Consider the following 13,245-nt stretch of genomic DNA (forward strand, 5'->3'; position numbering starts at 1 on the left):
AGAGAGAATCGGGCCGTGTGCAGTGTGTTGCACATTGGGTGGGAGAGAGAATCGGGCCGTGTGCACAGTGTGTTGCACATTGGGTGGGAGAGAGAATCGGGCCGTGTGCACAATGTGCTGCTGCTCATTGGGAGAGAGAATCAGGCCGTGTGTACAATGTGATGCTCATTGGGTGGGAGAGAGAATCGGGCCATGTGCACAATGTGCTGCTGCTCATTGGGAGAGAGAATCGGGCCGTGTGCACAATGTGATGCTCATTGGGTGGGAGAGAGAATCGGGCCGTGTGCACAATGTGCTGCTCATTGGGAGAGAGAATCGGGCCGTGTGTACAGTGTGCTGCTTATTGAGAGAATCGGGCCATGTGCACAATGTGTTGCTCATTGGGAGAGAGAATCGGGCCGTGTGCACAATGTGTTGCTCATTGAGAGAGAATCGGGCCGTGTGCAGTGTGCTGCTCATTGGGAGAGAGAATCGGGCCGTGTGCACAGTGTGCTGCTCATTGAGAGAGAGAATCGGGCCGTGTGCACAGTGTGCTGCTCATTGAGAGAGAGAATCGGGCCGTGTGCACAATGTGCTGCTCATTGAGAGAGAGAATCGGGCCGTGTGCACAATGTGCTGCTCATTGGGAGAGAGAATCGGGCCGTGTGCACAGTGTGCTGCTCATTGGGAGAGAGAATCGGGCCGTGTGTACAATGTGCTGCTCATTGGGAGAGAGAATCGGGCCGTGTGCACAATGTGTTGCTCATTGAGAGAGAGAATCGGGCCGTGTGCACAATGTGCTGCTCATTGGGTGAGAGAATCAGGCCGTGTGCACAATGTACTGCTCATTGAGAGAATCGGGCCGTGTGCACAATGTACTGCTCATTGAGAGAATCGGGCCGTGTGCACAATGTGTTGCACATTGGGTGGGAGAATCAGGCCGTGTGCACAGTATGCTGCTCATTGGGTGAGAGAATCGGGCCGTGTGCACAATGTGTTGCACATTGGGTGGGAGAATCAGGCCGTGTGCACAGTATGCTGCTCATTGGGTGAGAGAATCGGGCCGTGTGCACAATGAGCAGTACATTGTGCACACGGTTTGTATTCATTGCAGCAGTGATTGCACTTCAAAAGCATATGGATTTTTTGATCAAATGCAAGTATTTTTCTTTCTCTGATTACCTGTTCCTTTCTATAGTGTATACATATATATATGATTTGCTAAGAGTTGTATCGTGAGTAACTTGACATTTCTGAGTTGTGATATTTACATTAAACCACGCAGTCTGGTCCCTCAGCCCATCGAATGGTCAGTCTTTGCTCCAGTAGATATCCCACACCGGGACATTACCCTTGTGTGTGCTTCTTGTTCCAAATTGCTCCTTGCCGATTACAATGGTTTATGGGTTCAAATCCCTTGGTGTTTGTCATTTGATGAATACAGTGAAACTTCATTATTTATTATACGAGAGCAAGGAGAGAAGGACAGAGACTGCACATGGTGGGGAATGTAAAGTACAACATAATATAATATACAGCAGTATCTGAAAAATATTGTCATTAGAAAAGAGTCACATCACAAGAAACTTTATCCGATACATTGTGTGAAATTCTCTCCACTTAAAAGCTGCTGACCCTGCTCTGTATTTAGACCACAGTCGGTGTCGGAAGCCCAGAGTGGTTGGGATTGCGGGGCACTGCATGGGTCCTGTCCATTTACTGCAGTGTAGATTCCACTGGCTCATTGAGCTTTCACAACTTGTTAATCTTTGAGCAGACAGGGGAATTTCCCATTTCACCTTTATCAACATGTGTAGATACAGCTGTCTAGAAATTCACCGTCGGTGTGCAAATAACAGGAACAGCATTGGAGCAGATCCTGCACTAAATAAACATTTCCAGCAAATGTTGTTTGCCTCTATTTGCAAGGCAGGAAAAGCTTGATGTGATCCTATTGCACGCGTGAACCATCCTCAGGAACCTCCCAATAGGATACACTCCCTGCCTCACTATCCATCCCAGCTGAACAGACCCTGTGCCAATTCCGAACCCACACAGGTGACACTTCCCAGCAGGGTAACAGGGCAGTGATGTGGAGCGGGAACCCTGGGTAATGTTACCCCAAACCCAGCAACACTGAGTACAATTGTCACTGTCCCACTGCAGCCCAGGCTGAGCCCCAACCTGGGCCATTCCTGTCTGTGCATTTGCCCAGCTCCCCATTGGGGAACATTCAGCCCCGGATATCCTGCAGAAGCAGTGCTGTGGGGGTGGGGCAGCTAAATCACATGACTGTGGGGCGGGGCCTCTGACGTCACAATGAGAGATGACGCTCACTCAGCTTGAGTGGGAAACCCTTAAAGGTTTTAAACCAGGACCATGGGGGGCACGGGGGGGGGGGGAGTTAAAGAGTAGGGGCAGGAAATTGGCCCAAATGGTCATAATGAGAGCATTGATGGTCAGTGAAATGTTCACAGGATGGGATCAGTGATGATCATACAGTGAAATGTTCACACAATGAGAGTAGCGATGGTCAAAGTGAAATGTTCACACAATGAGAGCAGTGATGGTCATACAGTGAAATGTTCACACAATGAGAGCAGTGATGGTCATACAGTGAAATGTTCACACAATGAGAGCAGTGATGGTCATACAGTGTAATGTTCACACAATGAGAGCGGGAATGGTCATACAGTGAAATGTTCACACAATGACAGCAGTGATGGTCATACAGTGAAATGTTCACACAATGAGAGCGGGAATGGTCATACAGTGAAATGTTCACACAATGACAGCAGTGATGGTTATACAGTGAAATGTTCACACAATGGGAGCAGTGATGGTCATACAGTGAAATGTTCACACAATGGGAGCAGTGATGGGTCATACAGTGAAATGTTCACACATTCACACTCAGTCCGGGTCTGGATTCCTGCAGCGACTTCAGGTGTCTCCTTCCGTCTGAATTGAACTCATTCAACCACAGCCTGAAACAGATTAAAGATTAAACAGTAAATAAACAGAGTAAATAACGGAGACTGAGGTTAATATTTGTATAATAATTACAGATGCATATTTCCCATTAAAGTGACTGAATCCCATTTATATTTTATATACCACATTAAACATTAACACAAACACTCACAGGACCCGCTCCAGACTCCTGCAGGTCAGTATGAGGCGGCAGAGCACGGGGAGAGATCGATCTGTGAAGGAGTTTGATCGCAGGTCCAGAGCTGTCAGTGAGCGCTTTGTACTGAGAGCGGAGGCAAGATCCTCGGCACAAGAATCTGTGAGACCGTTACCGTAGAGACTGGGGATCAGAGAGAGAAATAAAAGGAATCAGAGTAAATCCCCAGTGTTTATTAAAAACGCTATCACTGACATTAATAAACACTGAACATTATTATTAGTAACACTATTACTGATACCTAGTTATTATAAACACAATCTCGCACAGCCTGGTACTTACTCTAGTTCCTGTATTCTACAGTTCGGCTGCCTCAGAGCCGCAGACAGCAGTTTCACTCCTGAATCTCCCAATTTATTATAACCCAGGTCCAGAACCGTCAGTGAGCGGTTTGCACTGAGAGCGGAAGAGAGATCCTCGGAACAACAATCTGAGAGACCGACAGCACCCAGCCTGGGGATCAGAGAGAGAAATAACAGGAATCAGTGTAAATCCCCAGTGTTTATTAACACTATTACTGATACTAAACTAATGATAATGTTCAGCGTCACACATCCAGTGATTATAAACACAATCTCACTCAGTCTGGTACTTACCACAGTTTCCGTATTACACAGTCCGGGTTCCTCAGAGCCGCAGATAGCCGTTTCACTCCCGAATCTCCCAGGTTATTGTTCCCCAGTCTAAAACACAAAGAGAGAAACAAACTGAACCAAACCCTAGATCTGATACATTTGTTCTCTCGGATATTACAGCAACAACTGAAAGTACTTGAGGAAATTAATACCCGGTTTGGGGCCGTGATTCCCCCGCTGGGCGGGTCTGGTGCGCCCGGGGTCGGTGGCGGGTCCTGATCTCGCGGCCGGCTCCAGCCCAGTCTGTGAAACGCTCCCCTGATTGGGAGTGTTAAACCCCGCCCAGCGCGGCTCCAGACCAATTGGAAGAAGCAGGTCTGGTGACGCGTCATCAGCCGGTTTCCTTAAAGGGGCCCAAGTGCAAATTAATTGCCATTGTCCTGTCAGTGTTGTGCAGCATTGAGCAGCTGCAAACACTGACAAGCACAACACAGAGGTACACGACTGCACCCAGGCTCTCCCATCATTCCCTCCATATGCTTATAGAGGGAGTCACAGCACACAGGGAGGTTGTCTTCCCTTCCCATCGGTGGAAGAGAGCTGCCTAGGAGACCAACGCAGCTATTGCACATTGCACTGGGAGCGCACAACAGGGATGTGGTCAGGAGGACCAGGCTGCAGTGGTGCAAACCTTTCAATGATCTCAGCAGATCACGAAACTATACTTTAAACCACACTGAACCTCATCCTGCTGTGCCACTCCATCACATGGCCATCACTCTGCCTTCCCTCCCCTACTCCTGCACATCCTTACTCACACCAACTTACCTTGTACCTCCACCCATCTCTTTCTCTCTAACTACATTATCACAACCCTATCTCACTAGCCACCCCTCACACTCACTCTCATCCTTGTCCAATCATATCAACTAACACACAAGGGTAGGTACTGGTGTGTTTTAGCCAATGTTCATGTGTAGTTTCTGTTAATGTGATGCCTAACTTTGAAATCTTTATTTTCAAAACTTTATGTCCTTGGACAGATCTGTGTGCACCTCTGCAAGCGGCTTAGTGAGTTGCAGTGAATGGTGAGACATATTCATGCCCCCTGCTATGCTGATGAGTGTGAAAGGAACGACTTGGGCATTGTAGGGATGCTTTACGTTGTTGGTGTTGTGTGGTGCCAACCTGACGCATCCCGTGACAGCCAAGGTTACAGCATCAAGTGAAGTCATTCTGGCCATGGGGAGGCCATCCTTGGCATGCCGGGCAGCAATATGGTCGGGTGCTGATGTCCTGTGCAGCATCAAGTGATTGCAGAGAAGGTTGGTGTGGTTGTTGGTGCTGCTGGGGCTGATCATGGTCAGATCCTGAGGACCAAGATGAGGCAGTATAAACCCGAACATTCTGAAGTGATAGATGGCCGGAGAACTTGAGATGACAGAAGCGATCTGTCAATGGTGAGAGATTGTTACAATGAGGTGACACCGGTTAGAGAGTTTGCTCCAAACACTGGTATAAAGTTAAATCTGTCTTCCAAATGCAGTAGGCAACAGCGTCTGAGCATGGAAAGTGAGCAGTTGTGAGCTCGGAGCTGTTATAGCACATTTCAAGTAATGAGATGATTCCACGGTCATTCAAACTTTGCTTAACTGATGTGATACCCAAGCAGTGTGCACCCCGTGGGCGAGCTAATAAAACTCTGAAGGCGAGCTAAAAAATGTTGATAATCCTTGTGATAATGACCTGAATTTCCTTCCCCGCCACTGCATGTTACTGAGAATGAATCTCACTGTCCAACTCTCCATTTATTCAGGGGCGATGAATATTAATTAATAAAGTGCTGTCTGTGTGAACCTTTCAATGTCCCTCAGTTCAGACTCATTACCTGATGATCAGAATTACCCTCCTGGAGCTCAGTGACCGGACCCATCATGTTTGGGGAAACTTCTGCAGCTTCTTAAATCCAGGGTTTTATGGGGATGGGGCGATTTTCCCCGAATTAAATGATAAAGCAGTGATTCCGTGTACTTTATCCTCTGGGGATTATATGAATCTGTCTAGTATCTCGGGGCGATTTATATTGTGAAATGGCACTAACTGCTGCTGTATAATCCACCCTCAGGATTTTATTGAACAAGGAGAGTTAATTCTGTCCCGTTACAAGGTTTAAATGTCCCCTGTACTCCTAGTTTACAGGGGGGCAGGGGGGTGTCTGTCACTTTATTCTCCATTAAACTGGCTCTACATGGATTCCAGGTGTAACTGGCCCGACAGTTTTGGGGAATTTTCGAAAGTTCCCTCCCTGAGCGGGGCCTCACACACAGGGGGTGGATTATGGGGAATTCCCGGGTTCACTGCCCCTAGTTTACCCAGGAGCCGCCCGCTGTTTGCGAGACCCCACCTCTGGCTGGTGTGTGTCTGTACCCCGGGGATAATACCCCACACCACGATAGACTGGAACATTTTTACCGGCAGGTTGATGATCCTGAATATCATTCTTGTCGTAATGTTGAGATCTGGGAATAATTGTAAATATTTACAGCTGAAAGAATTCCCGATTCCCCAATATTCCCAATCCAGGAAACACCCTGCACGGTATTGGAATAAATATCTAACTGTTAGTGGTTTAAACTCGTGTTTCTCTCCTGTTTCCAGTTGAAAGGGGAAGGGATGTGAAAAACCTTTCAATTTAATTTTATCTTTACTGTCGGATTATATTTTGTTTACATTCCACGGTCCAGCCGTATTAAATATGATTTATTGTAATTAAATTATCAGACTCTCAGTGACCGATATTTGCTGATCCGATAAACACTGTAAAATCCCGACTTGTCCACAAGGATCCATTTGGATTCTCCAGTCCATAGTGAATTACTAACTGATCCTATTATTGGTCGTGTGTGTTGAATCTGCTTCTCCCTGGTTTAACTGAACTGTTTGTTTCCCTTCGTTACAGGGAACACAAGCCGTGACTGATCTACACTTTACCCAACAGTTAGAGACAAATAAACAGTTACCTCAACACCCGGCATTTGTGCAGTATGGGTCCCAGCCGCTGGAGTCCTTCACACTGAATGTTGCAGCCCTGTAGATCGAGGTGTTTTACTGTATCAGAGTCCAATGACATGGGACAGGACTGCACAGTCAATCGGGGTCAGTCTCAATCCACTCAATGTAAGTGTTTCCACAGATCCCACTGTGGCCCGAGTCAGTGCTGTATTCTGAGACTCAAACAGGTAGTGCAATGTGTTTAGGAGGTTCCTTTTACCAGTTTCGCTCTGTATGTTCCCAATCTGTCCTTCAACCTTCTCCTTCACCCAGTCAATCACTCGGCAGGTGGTTTGATGAAGAAATTTACCCAGAAACTCCTCCAGGGGCCCAGCTGCATGTGGGGAGGAAAGACCAGCAACAAACCGGAGAAATATCTCAAATCGCCCATCTTTCTTGCTGTGGGCTTTACGGAGGAGTTTCAGGATGTCCCCGGGATCTGGAGCCAGGAATTGTGCGAGTGCGGCTACAAACTCTTGGATGGTGAGGTGTGGGAATGTGTACACCATGCTCTGGGCAGAAACATCTCTCTCCAAAAGTTCCATCATGAACCCAGACAGGAACTGGGAAGGTTGCAGACTGTACTTGGTCAAATCTCCATCTCTGAACACAATGTTCTTCCCGGAGACTCCTGTGAAAGCCATCTCACCGAGCTTCAGTAACACATCACGGGGGCTTTCAATCTCTCGGCCGTGGTTTTTCAGGATGTTGTAGATATAGTAGGAATATAGTTGGGTGATGGTCTTGGGAACTCGCTGCTGTTTCCTGTCTCTCTGTGTAAAGAAGGGATCCAGTGACAGAACGAGGATCCAGCAGTAGGAAGGGTTGTAACTCATGGTGTAAAGGATCTCGTTTTCCTCCACATATTTGAAAACAACTGCTGCCACCGTCTGATCTTCAAAAAACTTGAAAAATTCCTTCCGTTCTTTACCAACAAATCCCAGGATTTCAGCCCAGACACTGATCTCAGCCTTTTCCAATAATTGTAATGCAGTGGGGCGGCTCGTCACTAACACTGAACATCCTGGGAGCAGCTTGTGCTGGATTAAACTGTACACACCAGTCTTCGGGATCTGTGCACCTGTGCTGAGGTTCTGTATTTCTCCGATTGTCACCAAAATCGATGCTGTCCTTGAATTCATCCAAACCATCGAATATAAACAGCAATACCTCTGGGTTCTTCCAGAGCTCTCTCAGGTTATTCCCAAAGTAAGGATACTGATTCTGTATCAGATTCCTCAGGTTTATTCTACAGTTATCAGCGTTCAAGTCCCGGAATTTAAAACTGAAAACAAATTGAAAGTGTGGGTATATGTTCCCTGTGGCCCAGTCATGAACAATCTTTTGTACCAATATTGTTTTTCCAATCCCCGTGACTCCACTCACTGCTGCTGAACTCCCAGATTTGGATTTGTTCCAGAAAAAACTGCTGTGGAACAACTGATCAGTTCGGATTTTCTCCAGTTCTCTCCGGAGATGTTTCTTTCTCCACTCTTCATGGTCTCGGCCTCTTGCCAGCAGTTCATGTTCTACAAGTGTCCGATCTCGAACAGTAGAAATGACCGTTAGCTCAGCGTATCGATCAACCAGCTGGAAAACCCTAACCTTCTCCTTTATTAGGATAGTCTTCACTCTGTGTTTCAGTTTGTACCCGGAGTGTTTCCTTGTGTGTCTGTTGAACATCTAAAGAACAGGCAGGAAATGGTTTTAATGATCGTTATATTGACAAAGAAAGCTCCAATATACGACTCTGTTTTTCAGTAAAGTGTAACACGATCTATTTCGAAATGTTCATCGCGGACAGTTAGAAAACCGAAACCAACACTTCATGGGAAGCTTGGTTGCAATTTCAGGGAGATGTTTCATATCTACATTAATATTTACTTGACATGGCGAGCTGGATGAGGGTTAAATGTTCCCTCTGATGGTGAATACTATCTGCTCACAATGTACTGCACACATCCCATTACAATCCACCTGTCATGCTGGATATATGGCTGTAGTGGTTGGCTCCACTGGTACGCTTGCGGCCTTCCGCGAGAGGTGGGCGCCGGAGGGACTGGAGTGCATCGTCACCCCCGGCAACCAAATTTTAATTTGATTTTATATGTTTTAAAGTTTAATTTGTTTTAATTGCCGGGTTTTAGTGTCCCCCTCCCCTTTTATAGGGGGCACTTGTAAAATTTATGATTTTAAAGCCCCCCCAAAAAAAAACACAAAAAAAAGGGGCATTTGAAAAGTGTCTGGAGTGTCCCCCAGATTTGGGGGCACTTGATCTGACTGTCTATTTCCCCCCCCCCCACCCCCCAAAAGAGTTGTAGTGGTTATAGTGGATCTGTGATTGAACGCCCTCCCCCACACACCCAGCAGGACTGAGCTCTCAAACAAATAGCAAACATGAAATTGGACAGCACTGAGAGGGGGTCAGGCTAACAATGTACTGCTGTTTGATCAGGTCTTGGACAGGCGCTTGAGGAATTCGATATAGTTCCAGTCAGCATGTCACGGGGAGAATGCTCCTGTCGTTGTAAAGGTAAAGATGCATTAACGTAGTGAAGGTGTGCACCCCGTACACTTCTACCTCCTCGGTTTGAGTCTCTGGTTCAGTTTGATCCGCCATGGATCGGTTTTCCTTTGCAACATGGCAGTTTGCAGCACGTCTGCACATTCGCTGGAGGTGCCCCATTGTTCCACAACCTTTGCACGCATTGTGTTTGAAGCGGCACTGATGGGCTCGACGATCACCTCTGCAGCGCCTACAAGGTGTTAACTGCCTCGCATTAACGCTTGATGGCGGACTCAGTCATCTGAGGTCATGCAGCTGCAGGCGTGTACCTTCTGCCATATGCATTCCTGCCTGAAAACGATGTTACTTTGTGTACAGCACTTGCCGAAACATCTATGTTGTGAAATTTGTTTGGCGTTATCGCTGGTGGACATAAATGCCTGGGCTATCGTTATGGCTTTGCTCAGGTTCGGTGTTTCAACAGTCAATAGTTTGTGAAGGATAACTTCATGGTCAATGCCAAGCACAAAAAAATCTCTTAGCATTTGCTGCAGGAATCCATCAAATTCGCAATGTCCTGCAAGGTACCCGAGTTCAGCGACGTAGCTCGCCACTTCCTGGCCTTCAGATCGTTGACATGTGTAAAATCGTTACCTTGCCATCAGAACGCTCGCCTTCAGATTTAGGTGCTCCAGGACCAGCGTACACAGTTCTTCATACGATTTGGTTGTTGGTTTCACCGGAGCAAGAAAATTCTTCATGAGGCCATAGGTTGTTGCCCTGCAGACGGTGAGGAGGATCGCCCTTCGGTCCGCAGCATTCACACTCCCTTCCAGTTCGTTGGCCACAAAGTATTGGTCGAGTCGTTCCATGACAGCTTCCCAATCATCCCCTTCTGAGAATTTATCCAGGATACCAACAGCTCTCGACATTTTCGCGTGATGGTTCGTCATCTCGTCGCCAGTTGTTATCTCCAGAATAAAGTAATGTGACTGAGTACTGTAGACGTGAGTAAGTTTGACCTTAGTCTCTTTATTCTAACTCCAGAATGCTGGCACAGCATGGGAGGCATGGTTATATACAGTGCTCCCAAGGGATGCTAGGGTCCCTTGGGACTCCAACAGATACACCCTCTGGTGGCGGTAGAATGCTGGTTACATAGGGTTGCATACATAACACACTATCTGGGCCCCTCATAATTTTATACACATGATTTAACAGTGCTGGAGGCCTAGCTCCCAGGGTATGGCTGCAGTTCCAGAACACCCTCATTGGAGTTGTCAAGGTAAGAATACAGCTCTCATACTGTCTGCTTACACCTCCGCTATCTCCAGCCTCACTTAATCCTTACCCACTTCTCTTCACCCCCTACAATCACTGCACCACACCACGATATCCTCCTCAAAATCACACTTGCCCCCCCACCCCGCCGCCAAATCTGACATTTTACATGCTGCACACCAGCTATTCCACCATGACAACCACCTCACAGGAACAAGCAATTCAGCCCAAGATCTGCGCCGTGTTTATACTCCACTCAAGCCCCCTCCCACTGTAAAATCTCACCCCATCACAATATCTTTCTATTCCTTTCTCCATCATGTTCATATAGATCTTCTCCTTAATATCGAGGAAATGCTCCCCAAATACCCGCTGTGGGCATGGCCTTCTGTGGAATGCCTCCTGATTCCTCGTTTCAGCTGCTCCTGTTGTCTGCTGTATTCCTCACTGTTACTCTCCTCCCTCAGTCCCATACTGTCCCCACACCACTGCCCCATTCCTCACTGTCTCGCTCCTCCCCCAGTCCCATACTGTCCCCACACCACTGCCCCATTCCTCACTGTCCCTCTCCTCCCCCAGTCCCATACTGTCCCCACACCACTGCCCCATTCCTCACTGTCCCTCTCCTCCCCCAGTCCCATACTGTCCCCACACCACTGCCCCATTCCTCACTGTCCCTCTCCTCCCCCAGTCCCATACTGTCCCCACACCACTGCCCCATTCCTCACTGTCCCTCTCCTCCCCCAGTCCCATACTGTCCCCCGACACCACTGCCCCATTCTTCACTGTCCCTCTCCTCCCCCAGTCCCATACTGTCCCCACACCACTGCCCCATTCCTCACTGTCCCTCTCCTCCCCCAGTCCCATACTGTCCCCACACCACTGCCCCATTCCTCAGTCACACTCACCCCCCAGTCCCATACTGTCCCCACACCACTGCCCCATTCCTCACTGTCCCTCTCCTCCCCCAGTCCCATACTGTCCCCACACCACTGCCCCATTCCTCACTGTCCCTCTCCTCCCCCAGTCCCATACTGTCCCCACACCACTGCCCCATTCCTCACTGTCCCTCTCCTCCCCCAGTCCCATACTGTCCCCCGACACCACTGCCCCATTCTTCACTGTCCCTCTCCTCCCCCAGTCCCATACTGTCCCCACACCACTGCCCCATTCCTCACTGTCCCTCTCCTCCCCCAGTCCCATACTGTCCCCACACCACTGCCCCATTCCTCAGTCACACTCACCCCCCAGTCCCATACTGTCCCCACACCACTGCCCCATTCCTCACTGTCCCTCTCCTCCCCCAGTCCCGAAGGCAGTGCTATGAGACCACACCTGATTTCAGCCAAACTGTTCATACGTCGGCCTACAACAGTGCAAGGTCAGGAACATCTTGCTCTCCTTAAACAAGACGAACTTTGCAGAATGATAGCACACATCAAGGAAGGCCCAGAGCGTATCCCGCTGCCTGAAACCACAAGTCAGTTACTAAACGGTAAGTTCCCCATGATCCCTTTCAGGAGCGCTGGTAAGGGCTCCTTCCTGCCGGTTTGTGCCCGGTGTTGCTGGGCGGATTCAGCACCTGGTGTGAGATGTTGCAGTGTACCCAAAGCGGGAGAGGATCCTGCAGGAAGCAATGGACCCTAAGTTTAACAACATTCACTCTTACGTCATACTGCCGTGGGCACCCGACACCACAGTGAAACCCGATCCAATATCACAGGTGGCGCCCTTCAGCCTGGACATGTGTACACACTTCCTGCCCGCTATATTGGTCGCGGGAGGCAGATAAACGGCCGGGAATCCAGCAGTGCGCAATGGAATATTTTGGTCTATGGCTAAGTACTCGGCTCATTGGTACATCATCCATGTGACTCATCCAGGGAAGCCCCAATACATTCACTGTGTCTGCCGATAAATCGCAGCATTAGAGTGATTGACCAATGGGAGTTTGATGTTGATCCGGTCAGAGACACTCACTGGCTGCAAAGGCCAGTCACAGGAACACTGGATAAACTGCTGGATCAATGACATCATCTGTAAATTTACAGATAATCCCAAACCCGGCGAGAATTGTAACCACATATTTCAATGTCACATTTCAGTGACAAGTGAAAATGAAGTTTTGAATTCTGTTTGCCTATCTGTTGAACATTTCATCCCCAGATTGTAGAAATCGCTAAACTACTGGTCGATAAAGCTTCTGATCGTCAGAAATGAAGTAAAATCTGTTGAAATCTTCCCCCGATCACCTACCTTTCAGCTGACTGGGAACTTCAGAGAAACAGTCTGTGGCTTTCATGTTATCAAATCGAAAGAAACCTGTTTAAATAAAATTAGTTTTCATCAAAGCAAATCTGTGCAGAATGTTATTAAAATATGTAATTTAGATGTCAGTTTGAATCCAGTGTGTGATTTTACCGTACCATGTTCCTGTACTTCTTTCAGTACTTTGTCCAGCTTTGGTACCCCATGGCACATATTTACAAAGGATTCCCACATCACCCTTTGGGCCCCAGAGCCTTTCCCCATCACCATCTTTAGGAGAAGTTTCGAACTGTTCGCCCGGTTTCCCTTCTCTGTGAGCTCAGTGACTTTCTGTAAAGAATAATAATAAATATATTGATGATTGGAGTGAAGGGACAGCAGTGAATGTTAACGGG

The 13,245-nt window shown here is 47.9% G+C and overlaps 1 pseudogene; it reads right to left on the bottom strand.

The window, feature by feature from the left end:
- Positions 1–646: 646 nt before the first annotated feature.
- LOC139240778 (NACHT, LRR and PYD domains-containing protein 3-like) overlaps positions 647–13,245 on the bottom strand; it is a 34,242-nt pseudogene continuing 21,643 nt past the window's right edge.

The sequence above is a fragment of the Pristiophorus japonicus genome, chromosome X, assembly GCF_044704955.1.
Source record: "Pristiophorus japonicus isolate sPriJap1 chromosome X, sPriJap1.hap1, whole genome shotgun sequence".
Taxonomy (NCBI): Eukaryota; Metazoa; Chordata; class Chondrichthyes; family Pristiophoridae; genus Pristiophorus; species Pristiophorus japonicus.